The 18,736-nt window shown below is 40.0% G+C and overlaps 1 long non-coding RNA gene across 1 annotated transcript; it reads right to left on the bottom strand.

Moving 5' to 3' along the window:
* Positions 1-4,765: 4,765 nt before the first annotated feature.
* LOC135268295 (uncharacterized) lies at positions 4,766-18,522 on the bottom strand. Its single transcript, XR_010336549.1, has 3 exons — positions 18,416-18,522; positions 9,327-9,552; positions 4,766-4,997 (listed from the first exon to the last, which is right to left on the bottom strand). It is a non-coding gene; the product is annotated as an uncharacterized LOC135268295 (long non-coding RNA).
* Positions 18,523-18,736: the final 214 nt, after the last annotated feature.

The raw sequence follows: 18,736 nt of genomic DNA, 5'->3' as shown, positions 1-18,736 counted from the left end.
AGGGAATTGCCCGTTGGCGGGGCCATGCTCCCTCCCAAGCCTGTAGAAGAGGAGCCTTGCTGGTCTCCTCCACCTTCTGGTAGCCCCAGGCATTCTTTGGTTTCCAGCAGCAAAACTTCAGCCTCTGCCTCTTGGTTACATGGCCATCTTCTCTGTGTGTCTGTGTCTTCAGATGGTGTCCTCTCTGTGTGTTATTTTCTCTTCTACTTCTTTTACTTTTCTCTTCTACTTCCCCTTAAGGGCAGCTGTCTTTTGGGATTAAGGATACAACTTACTCCTTGCGACCCCAACAATTATATCTGCAACAACCCTATTCGAAAAAATGTCACATTCTGATGTACTGTGGATCAGAACATCAACATATCTTTTGGGAGGCACAGTTCAACTCGTAAGACCTGCCAAACACCGCTCTAGGTGCCAGATTACAGAACAAATAAGACAGAGTTGGTGCTCTGCAACTACAAGGAGGTTGACATTAAACAAACACAACCCAAGAGTATCAGCTCATGATAAGTGCTATGTAGACAATTACAGGGCACCTTAAACTGAGATTGGGTGCTACAGAGACAATTAGATAATAAGGCTCCTACTTTGAAAGATCACGCTAAGGTGACCTTTAAGCTGAGATCACAAGACAAGAGGAAGGCAGCCATGCAAAAATAGGAAAAAGAAGATTCAAGGCTAAGGAAACCAAGGCCCCAGGAGGAAAAGGACTGCCCCTATCCCACTACTCACAGCAAAATCTGTCAGCAAGAAGGGCTTCCTTTTTTTTCCATGAATTTATGCATGACTTCACATATGATCTGCTAAAGTTTAAGCTCCTGGTAGGTAATTTTCTGTAAAGTTATGGACAGATGGAATAGTAACCCAAAGAATAGAACTTTTCATGCTCTAAAAAAAAAGTATTCATCTTTAGCTTGAAGGTGGCATATTGTTTTATGGACTGTGAGGCAATTTTTATAGTTTGGTAGCTATTTTCTAAATATAAACTGAAATATCATTGCAAGGAATTGTAGAAAATAAATAGAGAAACTATTAGTGACTAGTTAAGTCCTCCTCATGTCTCCTTAAGTGATATCAGATCTGGTTTGCATCTACTCATTCATGAAAGACATTAGTTTCATTTATAAGATAATCATCTTAAATTTATCTTAAGTCAGACAAATTTAAAGAAATAAATAGGGCCTGGCATGGTGACTCACACTTGTAATCTCAGCATCTCGGGAGGCCTAGGTGGGCAGATCATTTGAGGCCAGGAGTTCAAGACCAGCCTGGCCAATATGGTGAAAACTGGCCTCTACTGAAAATACAAAAATCAGCCAGGCGTGGTGGCTGGCACCTGTAATCCCAGCTACTCAAGAGGCTGAGGCAGGAGACTTGCTTGAACCCAGGAGGCAGAGGTTGCAGTGTGCTGAGATTGTGCCACTGTACTCCAGCCTGGGTGACAGAGTGAGACTCCATCTCAAAAAAAAAAAAAAAAAAAAAGGAAAAAGAAAAAAAGTAGGAATACTGAAATAATTATAAGAATATAATTAATGTAATATGAACAAAAAATTAACAGAAATAATGTAGGAATAGCCATTATTTGTATGACTATATTTCACAGAAACCACATTTTCCCAAGAATGTTTGTCCCTTTAAAAATTCTATAGATCCTGTAGTATAGGACACAATGATCTAAAGCTAAGATCTAAGTGGTTTCATCTCAAGGAAAATTAAAGCATTGCATGGCAATGAGAACAGCAGAGAAAATTTAAGGGCCAAGATCTTTCGTACTTTTTCTATGTCAAGTTTGGGTTTGCATTTTTAAAACTCTTAGAAAGATTAACAGTAAAAATAGGGCATCTTTTTTCATCTCTGTTGTTTGCAGATATAAGCATATTTTACTTACTGAATTATTAACTATTCCATATGCCTGTCATTTTTTTAAAAAAGACCAAGAACTTCTAAAATAACATGTCAGATCTGTGATTCAGAGGCAGAGCAAATGAATTCAGCTCTCAGAATAACCTCAGTGCTGACCCAATTGAGTCTTAAATGAGAAGCTTTCTAAGAATATGATTGTTTCACAGTAACTTTCTATGTATTCTCCCAAACAAAATTTAACAAGGGCCACATCTTCTCAAGATATTCAAAATTTAACACTACTCATCCTTTCATCCATTTTGGGGGGAGAAATCAAGCTACAAATCCTTAAAAATTAAACAAATAAGCAGAAACCTTCCTGTGAAATAAGCATTTCAAGACACTTGCAGGAGGGTCATGCCTTTCTATTGAGTTATATTTCAAATAATTGCATTAGAAAAAAAAGGTGCTAGGAGATTAAACATAAAGTGTATTCCACTCAATACCTTTGGGTCAAGGTGTCCTGCCCTAAACACACTAGACCAATGTACATTCATCTGTAGGATGTGAAATTTCTTCCACTCTCCCTATCCCTGGAACACTCATCTGTGGTTCTTGGAGGCATTAGACTCACATGTGGAGCGTCCATTGTTCTGGCTGAGTGTGGACACCATGAAGACTGTTGCTTCTGAGCCCCTTCTATCAGGGCAGCCATAGAGGAGATCAGTTTTTATTCAGTTGGATTTTCCATTGTTTCTTAATAAAGGCCCACAGTTACAATATCACAGGCCCGAGTGAAATTTTGGTTCCCTGGAAGAGCTAGCAAAGGAGCTATGAATGCCTTATTGACATTAGCTAACCAAATAATTAACAAAGGCAGGTAGAGTCGAAACTCTCAGATAAATAAATCACTTGTGATGTACATTGAGGTCGCTGAGAATGAAGATTATTATATGGCTTACTCCAGTGAAAGGATATATATATGAATGCAATTTCAGAGACCTTTCTTCTAAATGAACTATAGAAAGCTAATTCTCTTTTCTTCGACTTTTTACATCACAATTAAAATGAGACCCCATTCCTTTGGTTCTAGAAGTATGTTACAAGAACAAGAGCGAGCATCTGTTGACTTTCTGCTTGGCATTGGTATTCCTTTTGTGTTTCTCAAGCTTGGCATGTGAGTAAGTTACTGAAGATTGAGTGTGTTATAGAAAGAAAAAAACCACTTGAGTTTGAACCTGCAGCTTCAAGGAACAAAACAAATGTCAGCATAGAAAAAAAAAAAATAGCAAGTTACTCGGTGTCAAATGAATATGCTCTTTTAGGGGGAAAGACCTTGAACGAGGTGATGGGTACTTTCTTCACATAAGAGCTACAGCACCCTGGCAAGGTACCTGAGTGAACCAGGCAGTGAAGGAATATTTTTCTCCTGAAGCATTTCATCACATTACTCTGACTTGCTACCACGGCTGCCTGGACATGCTGACTCCAGTGAGTTCCAGCCATCAGTAGGTACTGAAAATATAAACAAAGGAAAACACTTCACAGATGTGGCTTCTTTCAGAAAATCAAAAAAAGGAGGAGATTGGGAGTCCTAGGCAAAGCATTAATATTATGAGTCAGACATACCTGCAGTTCCCAGTGGCTTTGCAGATTCATTTTGTGCCATGTAGCACACATTCTTCTTCCTGTTTTACTTTTGCAGATTCTCCTCTTGATCCTCCTCCCTCCCACTTGGAAATTACTTCTGCTGGATTTTAATGCTTTGATTCTTGGTTTTTTTTGAGGTGGAGTCCCGCTCTGTTGTCAAGGCTGGAGTGCAGTGGCGCCATCTCAGCTACTACAACCTCCACCTCCGGGTTCAAGTAATTCCCCTGCCTCAGCCTCCTGAGTAGCTGGGATTACAGGGGCCCACCACCATGCCTGGCTAATTTTTGTATTTTTAGTAGAGATGGGATTTCACCATGTTGGCTAGGCTGGTCTCAAACTCCCGACCTCAGGTGATCTGTCTGCCTTGGTCTCTCGAAATGCTGGGATTACAGGCGTGAGCCACCACGCCCAGCCTAAAGCTTTGATTCTAAAGAAGGCTGCTCTGGCTTGGGCAGATTGGCTTGATCATAATGGCTCCCTAGACATGGACTAAACAAAGTAAATAAGATGTATCTGGTGTAAGCAACCTTTCAGCGAAGGGACTAATTGGGGGTGAATGGGTCCTACATTCTTTACATCAGAGCTCTGCTTGGTTCAAATTTGCCAAATGGTTGTCTACCTCTTTATTATATTTGACTTCAGGAAGTCAGCCATACATCTATAGTTCGGAGAAAGACAAACACTAAAAGAAAAGTAATCCAAGTGTCAGTTGCAGAGAATGGGTATGGGGAGGAGGGCCTCTGCTTTACATCATCATTTTGAAACTCCAGATCTTTTTTTCTCGTGTAGGAGTCAGCACACTACAGCTCCCATGTCAAATCTAGCCAGATTTTGGAAAAGAAGAAAGGTTTTGTACATTTTTTTTTTAAGATGGAGTCTCCGTCTGGCCAGGCTGGTCTCAAACTCCTGACCTCAAGTGATCTGTCTGCCTTGGTCTCTCAAAATGCTGGGATTATAGGCATGAGCAATCTTGGCTCACTGCAACTTCCACCTCCTGGGTTCAAGCGAGTCTCCTGCCTCAGCCTCCCGAATAGCTGAGATTACAGGCACTTGCCACCACACCCAGCTAATTTTTGTATTTTTAGTAGAGATGTGATTTCACCATATTGGCCAGGATGGTCTCCATCTCCTGACCTCGTGGTCTGCCCACCTTGGCCTCTCAAAGTGCTGGGATTACAGGTGTAAGCCACTGTGCCCAGCTGGTTTTGCGCATTTTTAAAGGAAAGAAGCTGAAGGAGAAAGAAGAGGATGAGGGGGATAAGAAAGAGACTTTCTACAGTCTACAAAGCTTAAAATGCTTATTATCTGACCCTTTACAGGAAAAGTTTGCTGACCTCTCATATGACTCAGCAAGTCTCTAGGGCTCTGAAGCCCTTCACTGGATCTCCCATAAGCAACACTTAGGAGAGCAGAAAAAGTGTTTGAAGGATTTGGTGGCAGGTGTTAGGACCAGGCTTCCACAAGGCATATGCTTCTGGTAGATAGATCTCAATCACATCTACCTGCAAGGGAAGACAGAAAATAAAGTCAAGCTTTCTGCCTAGGGGGGAAAGGCGTCTAGTTGGTGAAAATGCAGTTGTTACAGAGCACACAAGGTTAACTGCTAGGAGAATTAAATTGGCAGTTGTTGAGAGCTCAAGAAAGGCAACCAGAGCACATCAGACAAAGGTTATTGAGGTGGCTTCCCAGAAAAGGTCAAACCAGGATGGTCGGTCAGCAAGAGGGTGGGAAATTCAGGTAAATGGAATGAGATAATCACAGCACAAACATGGGAAATGTAAGACTTGCACAGGGAATCACATCTAACAAGGGAAAAGGTCCCACTGGGGAGTTCTGGGACATCATCTGCGTAGAAAGACAGATTGGGTTTCAGATGAAAAGGTCTTGAGTGTCAGTTCACATATATGGATGTCGACTTAAAAAAAAATAGTCCAACCAAGAATTTTTTCTGATTTTTATTTTATCTTATTTACTCTTTGGCAGCATTGTCTATGGATCTGGAGACTCTGCATCTTGGTTTTCTTCACAGGTATCTCTGGATAAAGGCTACCCTCAGAAGTTAGGGATACTTGGATTTCAAGAAAAGAAATAAAATTTGACTCATCTTTTTTGAGAAAACAAACTTATACATCATACATTTAAAGAATTGGATGACAACATTTATAATCAGTATAAAGAATAATAATAAAATGAATACTCAGCCTCCGTGGCATTACATAAAAAAACACTGCCAGTAATTGACACCTTTGCGCCCTCTGAAAACATCTCCTCCTCCCCACCAGGAAAAATTAAATCCTGAAATTTATGGTACCTGTTCCTTGTTTTTCTTTATAACTTTACTACCTTTTAATGGATTCCTGGCAATATACTGTTTAATTTTACCTGCTTTGACCTTTCTATAGGTGGTACTATATTATACATAGTCTTGTGTCATGTGTTTTTTGTCCTATGTTATGTTTTTAAGATTCATCCAAGTTGCTGCTCATAGCTAGTAGCTAATTCATTTATACAGGATTCTGCTATATGTTATCCCACTCTTGAGGACCATGTCTCTTTCTTTTTAAATTGGAAAAAAAAGTATCTCTTTCAAAGACATCAAAATAAATACTAAAAGTCAAAAACAAAACCAAAAAAACCAGGAAATAAGATGACTGTGAAGAATGCATTGCTTGTGTCTGCAGACTATTTAAAAGTCAGGGTATCTCTCCTTGGAACTCCCTGTTCTAATAGGAGTGTAGAGCTTAGCATATCATGTTCCATTTGGTTTGCTATGACATTTGTCTGTACTCTTTTTTGGTGGTTTGTTTTTTCAAATCACCAGTCCTTGCATGTGATCAAAGGGTTTTAGTTGCTTTAGAGACTGCCCTGTCCCCTTGCCTTCACCCTGCCAGTTACAACATTCAGGGCACTTTTGTATTAACAGGTCTCAGATTTCCATTTCAGGGCATTTGGCATGGGCCTTCCTAGGACAGTTTCCTCACATACTCCGTCTATCAACAACATGACTTGACTTTTGTAATCCAATTATTCTGAACATAATGTAAGTCTGACAGTGATAATTCTATGTATTCATCCTCCTTGTTAGGCTTTTGTTCTTGAGTCTACCCGTGGCTCAATTTTGTAAATGAAAAAAGCCACTTTGTCTTTCATGTCTTAAACCTGGCTGAGAGAACCTTTCTCAGCCTCTGTTGACACATCCATTCTACTGTCCACCTAAGAAAGCTTGGAGATCCTGGCACGGCATCACAAAACATCAGTGCACAGTCTCATGTGAAAACCTCAACTGTTCAAGCCTCACTATCTAATACAGTTTTCATGAGTATTAACAACTATCTGATTCCTTCCTACAGAAAAGAAACAAAATTTTTCCAAGAGTGGTAAAACATTTTTACTTTTCAAATATTTCTCTAAGTTTCTTTTCCTTTTTGTTGTGTATTTCACAGGCAGGTTTCAATTCTGAATAATTAGCATATGCTTGCCTCTTGAGAACAACCTGAGTTGCAAAAACTCCTTTTTAAGCTTCTCTGCTTAAAGCAATCAACTCTATAAATTATACATCTCTTACTTACTTGATATGCATTTTCTAATAGGTAGTCTAAAGCCATCTCATAGGAATACTCATTTTCACATTAAAGGTGGAAAAATCCTAAAAAACTTTTTTTTTTTTTTTTTGCCAAGAGGCAGATATTCTTCTTTTGAAAAGCCTGTTTATTCCTGGTGGAAAGTTTTATTTCTATCTTCAGAAACATCATTTTAAATTTGTGTAATCAGTTCAGCAAACTGCTTCTTAAAGTGATAAATAAATATCGAATTAAACTTGCAATTAAAATTTACTAAAAATATAGGTTGCTATAATTTTGTTGCTGATAAAAGTACAGAAGTAGAAATGATTAATGATGATTACTAATTATGCAGCTGTGTTCGGAGCACACAAGTCTATGGAGCTATAGCTTTTTAGCTAAATAAAAATGTTATTCTAGGAAAAACCTTTGTATATCATATCTAAATGCAACTCATTTCCAGTCAGAACTTAAACATTCCCATCAGCTCATAATGCTTAGCTTGACAAAGAGATCCAGAAAATTAGAATGCTAGAAAAAACCTCTCATATCCTCTTTTGCTTATTGTTGTCTTTTTGTTGACTGTTAGAATTTCTAAGAAAAATGCCGTCAATGTGAGAAATTATCTGATATTAATAACAGTGAAGACAAGAGTATCCTGTTAAAATTCTGGCTTCTTTCTTTCCTAAATTTTGTATATCCTGTCTTGGCATTTCATATGAAAAATAACTTATTGGTAAGGCTAACAAAGTCACTAAAAAATAAAATCACTAAATAATTGTTTTTTGTTTTGTTTTGTTTTTGTTTTGTTTTGTTTTAGAGATGGAGTCTTGCTCTGTCACCCAGGCTGGAGTGCAGTGGAGTAATCATAGCTCACTGCAGCCTCAAACTCCTGGACTTAAGTGATACTCCTGCCTCAGCCTCTCCAGGTGCAAGTCATTGCACCCAGCAACTTACTAAATATTTGACTTGTAGACAGAATACCTAGATTTGATCCTATCCTCTATTACTTAAGAAAACCTACAAATTAGGTAGCCCTCAATTTTTTTAACCATATATTATTTTTGATTAGCACAAACATCCCATTTTCCTCTCTCTCTTCTTCACTTGTGTAGAAAATCATTATTTTACAAAAAATAATTTTACAGATAAAATAACAGAGACTCATAGAGGTTATGTGAAATTATAATATCCGACTTAACTTTCTTATATTCCAGTCGTGTGTCACTTTCAGTATGCAATCAACAAACAAAACCAGGCTGGGCATGATGGCTCATACTGGTATAATCCAGCATTTTGGGAGGCTGAGCCAGATGGATTGCTTGAGCCCAGGAATTTGAGACCAGCCTGGGCAACATAGCAAGACCCTGTCTCTAAAACAAAACTAAAAGCAAACACACAAAAAGGAGATGGGGAGAGAGAGAAAGGCAGAGAGAAAAAAAAGGAGAGACAAAGAGAGAAAAAAAAAACAGAGAGAGGGAAAAAAGAAGAAAGATAAAAGAGGGTGTTGTTGTTGTGAATGTTAAGTATGGAATTCTGAGTAAAGAAGAAAATGATAAAGTAGTAGAAAAATTATGGAAATTTGGAAAATGTTGTCCTGAAACCAGAGTAGCTACTAAGAGTACCACATTGTGGCTATAATTTAGTGGATATTTAACACGAAAAATGTTGAATGAGGGAGATGCCTGCAATTTTCCTTCACAAAGGTGACTTGGTGTGATGGAAAAGATAAAAAACACATGAAAACATGTCTAGAAATTCAATGCTTCTGCTGGAATCTGGTTCCACCTCTGAAGTGCAGGGTGACCTCGTCCATGTGGTGTAATTTATTTACTCTTCTTTCCCCATATGGGAAATGATGATAGAGTATCCATCAACCCTACCCACATCACAGGGTTATCTGAAGATCTGATGATATCACCTTCGTTTAAAAGCTCTTTGAAAGTTGTAAAGCACCAAAGTAACATAGAACATGTGACCACAAGTAAACCACATGCTGTTCCTTGGCATGGAAGTTGGAAAGTCAAATGCAAAAGTAAAATGGAGGAGATGGGTTATGTCATTTTAAAGAAAAATGTAGCGGATCCCATGAACCACAGCCAAATTTTTGAGACCAACTTTGACATTTTTTGAGTGCTTAATCTCAAGCACCAGAGCATAAGCAATTTTGTTTTAGTATCGTGAACACAAGAACCTTTTTGTTTTTGTTTTGTTTTGTTGTTGTTTTTGACAAAGTGGTTCAAAGAGGCACTGGGGAAGGAAGCAAGATGCAGCTGAGGGGACCTCAGCCACTTCCCTCCTTATTACAGAGCACCCTGAGATGAAGGCAAGGAAGAGAGCTCACAAGGGGGTGCATCTTCCTCTCCATCTGCTGCTGAGTGACGCAGAGCAAACTACAGAGCTGGAGACACAGAAGTAGCCCAGAAAAGTGGCCTGATGGCTCCTCCTGGGCCAAGAACCTCTTGTCAGAGCTGGCCAGTTAGCTGTGGGGGACAACCTAGTCAGGACATAGTTAGGGCAAGGGTGCAGAATCAGAGTGGCTGATACAAGAGAGCCCTTCACTGTGACAGCAACTCAAACTTCAGAGGCTCCAGAAAGGAAATAGATGTTTGGGAACAGATATGACAAAAGGCCTTTCCCTTCAACTGCTCAGCATGTGAGACTGAATTTTGGAGAATTAAAAAAAAATAAAAAGAACCACTGTTCATCTCCTCAGGGCTTAGCAAGTGATTTATCACATTTTTCTAAAATACAGTCTTCACCCCAAACCTTTGTTTGCATGAGGGTGTGTCCCATCCACGGGTGGAAAATTTCCATGACTTTTTTCCATTCTGTTCTGTTCCTCCCTCTTTTGTATGGTTTTTCAGGGTCTCTGTCCATTGTGATTCTAACATGCACCAACCCTAAGGATCAGTGTTATTTGCTATTTTAAAACTTGAAAGATCAAAATGGCAGGGGAAAAAAAAATCAGAATCCCTTTAGCATAGTACCAATTACTTGCCAAATATCTGTATGAAGAGCCAACATGACACCTTTCTTACTTAATTCATCCACCAATGACATGTGTTAAATGATTATTCAGCCAATACTATGTCAAAGAATGACACATACTTAAAAAAATCCTTTAATTCAGCAAATCAGCTGATATGAGTGATTTATTCTTAAAATGGTTGGTGTGTTTAAGTCTCTTTCCCACTTGCAGTCTTCCCTACTCCTGTGTCTGAGGCAGGTGTTGACAGTTGTTATTCTGTGGTACGAATTTTTAGAAACAGCAGCACTGTAGGGTGGACAAATGGCTTCATTGGGAAATCATGCGCTGGTTTGAGATAAGGAAGGGCGGATTTGCAAATCACCTTCCCTTTAGTCTCACGTGTACTTTCTCCTCCTTTAGCTGCTCTCTGTTGTGAATTCTGTCCTTCAAGTCACTGTAAAGCTTGTCACACACTCCTTACAAACACCCTCTTTTCTTGCAGAGAGCAATGATCTTACCGTTTTCTGAGAGAAACTCGACTGGTGCATTATGAGACAAAAGTTGACATCAGCTTTCTCTTAGATGCTTTACAGAAACAAAACAAAGAAACAAAGGAAAAGTAGTGCTTTCTGCAGAGGAACAGGTCCACACCTTGGGATGCCCTGCACTTCCAGGACAATCAATTCTGAAAACACAATGGTCACCTACAGCACTGCAATGAACTGTATTCCAAGAAGACTGGGGAGCAAATGTTGAGATGTTCTTTTCACTACAATGCAAAAGTATATCACACTGCTGCTTACACACAGCACATTTTTTAACTTAAAAGTAAATGCTAATTCTTTGAAGATTAAATATTTAAAAAAACCCTCAAACCTAAGCAAATTTTAGTCTCTCTGGAAAAGCAATTGATAAATAATACACTCAAACCGTGAACATATTTTCACACTGTTAAGAATTTATTTATTAAAAAATAATATGTTTCTGGAAACAGCTCTCTATTGATCATCTCCCCAGGGCCAGAACAAACACACAAGTTCTATGGAATCAAAGCCTTATAGGTAAGAAAAAATTTTGTCAGATGAATTCTTCAAGAAACAGGATCATGCCAAGATAGGCCATCTACTCTTTTTTTTTTTTAACTGGATTCTTCATCCTATAATAATAGACCATAAGTTTTATATGAAATGTGTAATGTGTCAGCATGGCTAGGATAAACTACGTTTCCCAGAATTCCTGTTCTTATATCTTTCTGGGTAAGGTGAGCTATGGGGAGAGGTTCTTGAGGGACACAGGAGGGTGGAGGGGAAGCAGCAGCCACATTTTAGCCATCCTCCACACACTGTGGCTTATCTGCTGGCTTACCTCCTTGGTGTGGGCAGTGGCCAGGCTTGCAGCTATTTCATCTGCCCATGGATCCTCCTTCAGCTTTTCTGATTCCTTCTCTGGTAATTAAAAAGTACTAACTGCTCTAGATATAGTGGTAAGACATTTGCACACCAAGGGCAGGAAATAAACCCCAGAAATACCTGGTCTGAGGCACATTGAGGCACCCTACCCAGAACAAGAGAAGGTTCCATAAGTCCAGACTGCTGTGCAAACAGCTCTGCCACTTAGACCACATGATCAAGAAGAGCCAATGGTGCTTGAAATGTCAGTAACAGGTAGAAATGCTGTTTAAAGCCTTTGCCAGGCTCTTATAGGTGGATCACAGACCAGACCGTTAGGATTTTGGAAGAAAGCCCTGCCATTCTTTATAGGTAATTATTCCTCTTTTTATGAAATAGCTTTTGTGTTACTACTGGCCCTTGGGAGAGACTGAATGTTTGACTATGGGCTACGAAGTTACCATATGACCTGAGCTGCCCATTACTAGTGTCATCTGAGTCACCAGGCCATAAAAGTTGAGTATGCACAGCAGGACTCTCTGATCAAATGGAAATGGTAGACACAAAGTTGGGCCTCAACAAGGTCTGAAAGCACAAATACGTTGCATAAGCAAGTGGCCTACAAGTCCGTGGCCCTTACTCCTGCTACATTGCCTTCTTATTCTCAGCTTACACCTACGATCTCTTGGAGAGCTTCATATGGCCAGCCGATAAAGAGATAAAAATCTTGGGCCTCGTTTGCACAACTGAAAGCAATGTACCTGGTCATTCATTTTGCTTCAAAGAATAAATGTCCAGCAGTACAAGTCAACACTAATTCATGGACAATTTGGTTGGATGGTCAGAGATTTGGAAGGAATATGATTGAGAAATTGGTGACAAGGAAATTGGGTGAAAAGGTAGGTGATGGACCTCTCCAAATGGGCCTAGTACGTAAAAATATTTGTGTTTCATGTGAACGCTCACCAAAGAGTAAACTCAACAGAGGAGGGTTTTATTCATCAGGTGAATAGGATGAGCCATTCTGTGGACATTTGTCACCTTCCTTCCCAACCAGCTCCTGTCATTACCCAACTGGAAAATGAAAAACAAAAAATGGCAATGGTGGCAAAAAAGGCAGTTATGCGTGGGCTTATCAACATGGACTGTATCTACTTATCAAGGCCTATCTATCTGTAGCCAGCACTGAGTGCCTAATCTGTTAACAGCAGAGATCAACAGTGAACCTCTGACATGGCACCATTCCCAGCTACTAGGCTGATTACATTAGATCACTTCCCTCATGGAAGTGGCAGCGTTTTGCTCTTACTGGAACAGACAATTATTGTGCATATACATTTGACTTCCCTGCCCACGTGCTCCTGCTAAAACCACTACAAAGACCATGTACAGAGTAACTTATTCACTCTCATGGTATTTCACACAGCATCACTTTTGACCAAGGAATTTGTGTCACAGCAAATGAGGACTCATGCAATCCACTGATCTTACCATGTTCCCCATCACCCTGAAGCAGCTGGCTTGATAGAATGGTGGAATGTTCTTTTGGAGACTCATGTATGGTCCTTTAGGATGCAAAGTATGCTCTAGATCAGCATCCAACATATATTTCTGTTTCTTCCTTAGCCAGAACTCATGTGTATGGGAATCAAGGGGTGGAAATAGGACAGGAACCTTTCACTATTAGCCCAAGCAATCCACTAATAAACTAAACTATTGCTTCCAGTCCCTGTGACATCAGGCTCAGGTGGCAGAGATTTTAGTTCCAAAAGGAAGAGTCCTTCTGCCAGGGGACATATGATGACTTGGTTGATCTGGAGTGCCACCTGACCACTTTGACTCATACCACTGGGGAATCAACAAAGAAGGCAGTGATCAAATCTAGGCTGCTTCTACACAAAGAGAATCAGGAGGAATATGTCTCGAAAGCTAAAGTTCTAGGTTTCCTCTTAGTACTTCCATATCCCATGATTAAGGAGAATAGAAAACTACATCCATTCAGTTTAGCAAGACTGCTAATAGCCTAGAACGTTCAGGAACAAAAATTTGGTTTATACTACCAGGCAGGAACCCATGACCAGTTGAAGTCCTTACTGAAAAAAAGGGAGCATGAATAGATAGTGGAAGAATGTAGTTCTAAATACCAGCTATGGCCACGTGACCAGTGACAGCTACAAGTACTGTAATAGTTATGAGAACTTCTTCCTTATTTTTATATGACTGTGTGCAAACATACATATAAATGCATGTGTATATATTTCTTTAACCAATTGTTTTGTGCTTGTCTTCTGTCTCATTTCCTCATCATCTAACATAAAATGTGTTAATACTATTTAACTTAATATATCAATATATAAGTTGTAGGATAGCAAAGGGGAAGTGAGAATCTGGTGTGAATCTGTTAAAAGAAAAATGGATATCACTCAAAATAAAAAAAGAAGAACGTTGAATTCTCTCTGAAGGAAAAGTGCGTTTTGGTTGTACTTGGGACAGATGTATCATGTTAGAGGCAGGCATGACTTTGTTATCATCTTTAATTGGAAATTAGATTTGATTTAAGGACATAGGTAGGAGGCCAAGCTGTCAAGGGGTGGCTTTGTAAAGAGCGAACCCGACTAGACTCAACTCAGTTTCCCAGAATTTCCTTTTCCATGTGTTTCTGGTTAGGGTGAACCACAGGAGAGATTCTCAGGCAAAATTTGGAGAGGGAAGTAAAGAAGCAGCCATTTGCTAGCTCATTTCCGTCTCTTTGCTGCTGGATCACCTCTTGAAGGAGCCAGCAGCTGGGCCTGCAACCGTTCCACCTTCCCCTGGATGGATCCTCCTGAAGCTTCTCCAACTCCTAGGCCAGGTACACACCTGTGCTGAGCTCTGTAATGAAGAGCTTTGCCTCTGAAGGGCTTTATACAACCAAGGTTAGAGGCATTCAGAACTAATGCAAGTTTCAGTCCGTCCTTCTGAGCTCCCACTGTGTCTGGGGATCCAACCTGCTCTGGTTCTTTCCCACTTTATATCCATCTTCCTTTCCTGACAACCTGTCATTGGAATTCAAGCTCCCTCGTCAGATGTGAAGACAATGGCTTTATAGACATGACTTAACCACACCACACCACAAGGTTATGTAATGTCAAATCCCCGTAACTATATGAGATATATATACATACATACTTGCTTCTCTATTGAAACCTGGCAAATACAGTATTTTGGTTGAATGTTAAAAGGTTACATTCTTTAAGAAAAACAGATTTTTAAGGTAAAATTGACACACAATAAACTGCACATATTTAAGTTGTACAGCATAAGTTTTGACACATGCAGATCCCCTAATCAAGACAGTGAACACATTCATCACCCTCGAGAGTTTGCTTGTTCCCCTTTCTATCCTTTCTATCCCTCTGTCCTTTCCACTCCTTCCCCACCTCCCCAGGCAACCACTGCTGCTTTTTTTCCCCTCTAGATTAGTTTGCATTTTCTAGAGTTTTATATAAACAGAATCATACAGTATGTACTCTTTTTTTTGGCCTGGCTTCTTTCACTCAGTATAATTATTTTGAGATTTTTCTACGCTGTTATTTGCTCATTCTAAAATAGTTTATAAGGTTAAATTCTTTTTTTTTTTTTTTTGAGACAGAATCTCACACGGTCACCCAGACTGGAGTGCAATGGCATGATCTTAGCTCACTGAAACCTCTGCCTCCCAGGTTCAAGCGATTCTCCTGCCTCAGCCTCCCAGGTAGCTGGAATTACAGGCGCCTGCCACCACACCAGGCTAATTTTTTGTATTTTCAGTAGAGACAGTGTTTCACTATGTTGGCCAGGCTGATCTCAGACTCCTGTCTTCCTGATCTGCCCACCTTGGCCTCTCAAAGTGCTGGGATTACAGGCATGAGCCACAGTGTCTGGCTCAAGGTTAAATTCTTAATGAACAACATTCTGGTTAAGTATAGATCCATCACATGTATTTAGATACATTGTGACTGGGCATAATCCAGAGAAACCAAAATGCCGACCATCAGAAGTGATGCATTAGGAACATTTCCTTATATCAGGAAGGTCTAGAGATAGTATCATTGCATCAGCCTCACCTTTAAGTGGAGGGGAAAAACGCTTCTTTGGAAAGGGTTTCCAAAGGCTGGACTTTGCATAAAACAGAGATCTTGGTAAGTGGAGTTGGGCTGGATGGCACCATCTCAGGAGGTTAGCCAGGAAACCTAGGGAAGGAGTGGGAAACCATCTGCTGAATTTTCAGTGTGGCATCTTCTGAGGGAGTCATGGAATGACATCAGCCTGAATAACCGTGAGTCATTCTTGTTCTTACCTTTCCTCAGTACCATTGGCATGTGAATTCAGCAGCCCCATAGTTTCTCCTTTGACCCAGTTTTGTTCTAGCCCCATTTGCTCCCCCATTGCCCCAGATGACCAGGAGGGACAGATTGCTCCACAGGGTGCCTGAAAACCTCCAAATATGAGTCATGGAAAGCAACATCATGTAGTTGGCATTTGACTAAAAATCAAGAGATCTTGATGTTAACCAGCAGCTGCCATTTAATTATAAGCTATGTGACTATGGATAAATCAAATTCTTTCTCTGAATCTCATTCCCTCAACTGTAAACTGAAGGAATTGGACAAGGTGATCTCGAAAATACCTGCTTTCTGTGTAATTAAGAGTGGGCTAATAGGCTAGGCACAGTGGCTTACGCTTGTAATCCTAGCACTTTGGGGGGTTGAGGCAGATGGATCAACTGAGGTCAGGAGTTCAAGACCAGCTTGGCCAACATGGTGAAACCCTATCTCTACTAAAAATATAAAATTTGGGTGTGTCTTAGTGGCTCATGCCTGTAATCCCAGCACTTTGGGAGGCCAAGGTAGACAGATCACCTGAGGTTAGGAGCTCAAGACCAGCCTGGCCAACATAATGAAACCCCATCTCTACAAAGATAAAAAAAAAATATTAGCCAGGCATGGTGGTGGGTGACTGTAATCCCAGCTACTCTAGAGGCTGAGGCATAAGAAGTGCTTGAACTCGGGAGGCGGAGGTTGCAGTGAGCCGAGATCTCGCCATTGTAGAGCGAGACTCCATCTCAAAGAAAAAATAATTAGCCGGCTGTGAGAGCACGTGCCTGTAATCTCAGCTACTCAGGAGGCTGAGGCAAGAGAATTGCTTGAAACCAGGAGGTGGAGGTTGCAGTGAGCTGAGATAATGCCACTGTACTCCAGCCTGTGCAACAAGAGCAAAACCCCATCTCAAAAAAAAGAAAAAAAAAAAAGAGTGGGATAATAAATGCCCAGAGGATTAACAGGTATAGTCATGCCAAGGACCACGTGGACAGCCTGAATTAAATCCTATTTGTAAATGTGCTAGGCTACAGCATAGCCATCCATTCATCCATCTGTCCACCCATCCATCCACCCATCTATCAATAAATATTCACTAAGCACTTCTATGTGCAAGATATTGTTGTCAACATTGGAGACAGGAAGATGAATGTGGTCTGGCTCCCTTCTTCAAGGTGCTCACAGTTCATTGAGGGCAGAAACATTTACACATAACTTAATTACATGTGATAATTTTTAAATGTATATTAGGAACAGAGATGGTACTTTGGGAATATCTTGATGCTTAGAACCTTGTACAAAGTTAAAGGAAAATAATTTTATTTTTCTGAATATCAGAATATATGGAACAAACAGCACTTTAGAAAGTACTATATGGAAATATGGGAAAGAGGGATTTAAAATGTTCCTTTAAACTAAAAATAGAACTACCGTTTGACCCAGCAATCCCATTCCTGGATATATACCCAAAGGAAAATAATTGTTCCACCGAAAGACACCTGCAAGCATATGTTTATGACAGCACTAGTCACAATAGCAAAGACGTGGGTTCAACTTTGGTGTCCACTAATGGTGGACTGGATAAAGAAAATGTGGTATGTATACACCACGGAACACTATGCAGCCATAAAAATGAATGGAATCATGTCCTTTGCAGAGATGTGGCTGCAGCTGGAGGCCATTAAACGAAGTGAATTAGTGCAGAAACAGAAAATTAAATATTGCATGTTCTCACTTATAAGCGGGAGATAAATATTGAGTATACGTGGACATAAAAATGAATACAAAGACACTGGGCTCTCCAAAAGGTGGAGGTGAGGAAGTAAGGGTTTAAAAGCTACCTGTTGAATACTATGTTCACTATTTGGGTGATGGTTCAAATAGAAGCCCAAACCTCAGCATCACACAATACATCCATGTGATAAACTTACACATGTATCCCCTGAATCTGAAATTTTTTTAAGTTCCTTTAGGAAACTCATTGTCCCCCATTTTCCTTGACATGTCTTACTGACAGTTATACATATTTTTATATATATTCATTACTGCAGCAGACCTTTAGGAAGGGAAAGAGGAGAGAAAAGAAAATTCAAATTCTACTCTCCATATAACTGAACAGGTAACCATCAACCCCTCTGGAAAAGGCCATGAACTTTTAAGGAAAAGGAGACAATTATCTAGAATTAGCCAAATGTAATTAAGCCGATGTTATTAACTTACACTATTATGTATAAATGTGATGATTGTAAACTGGAGTTTCATCTTCATGAAGCAAATATGTATTTTTGAGACTGACATCATCAAGACTAAAATGTTTACATATTAGCATCTACATTCTCCAGAGATAAAGAGTTAAATTTATATATTCAAAACACTACTTCATTTTTTTCAGTTTCGTCAGAATCAAACAACTGTTGGTTAAATGACAACAATAAACGGCTTCTACAGACAGAAAAACCCTGGACGTCATTTCTAGTTTTTGTTCTTAACTTGTACAGTTGAAAATATTATCAAAGAAACAGAATATACATATTTTAATAGTTAAACTTAAAATGTTTAACTGTTCGGCATCCAGCAAACTGGGTGAAGTTTGCTCTTCTATCTGACTTCCGAGAAGCCAGCAAGCCAGGTCACGTGGCTGGCTGACCTCCCAGCACCACCCACCTCAACTCTACGAGATGCCATCAGATCCCACCCAAAGGAGTCAGTCGTCCCCATGAAACAATGACCAATTCTTGCAAGACACAACTGGAGCTCTGTTGCTGTGGCACAGGAAGGCTCGATAAGATCGCCCAGCCACAGCATTCTTTTGTGTCAGCAGACGCAAGTGGGATGTTCCTTCTGCAGCTCTTACTGAGCAAGAGGAAGTAGGCTTTGAAACACAATGTTCATTGAAATCGGCTTTCATCTGAGGAATCCCAGGGTGGCTCCTGCTTCATGATGTGCATTCTGTCTGCAGTTGAGCTCTCCTGATGCATTTCCGTT

This window comes from Aotus nancymaae, unplaced genomic scaffold (assembly GCF_030222135.1).
Source record: "Aotus nancymaae isolate 86718 unplaced genomic scaffold, 86718_ANA_hifiasm-v0.15.2.pri h1tg000040l, whole genome shotgun sequence".
Taxonomy (NCBI): Eukaryota; Metazoa; Chordata; class Mammalia; order Primates; family Aotidae; genus Aotus; species Aotus nancymaae.
This window is presented reverse-complemented; position numbering and strand designations above follow the sequence as displayed.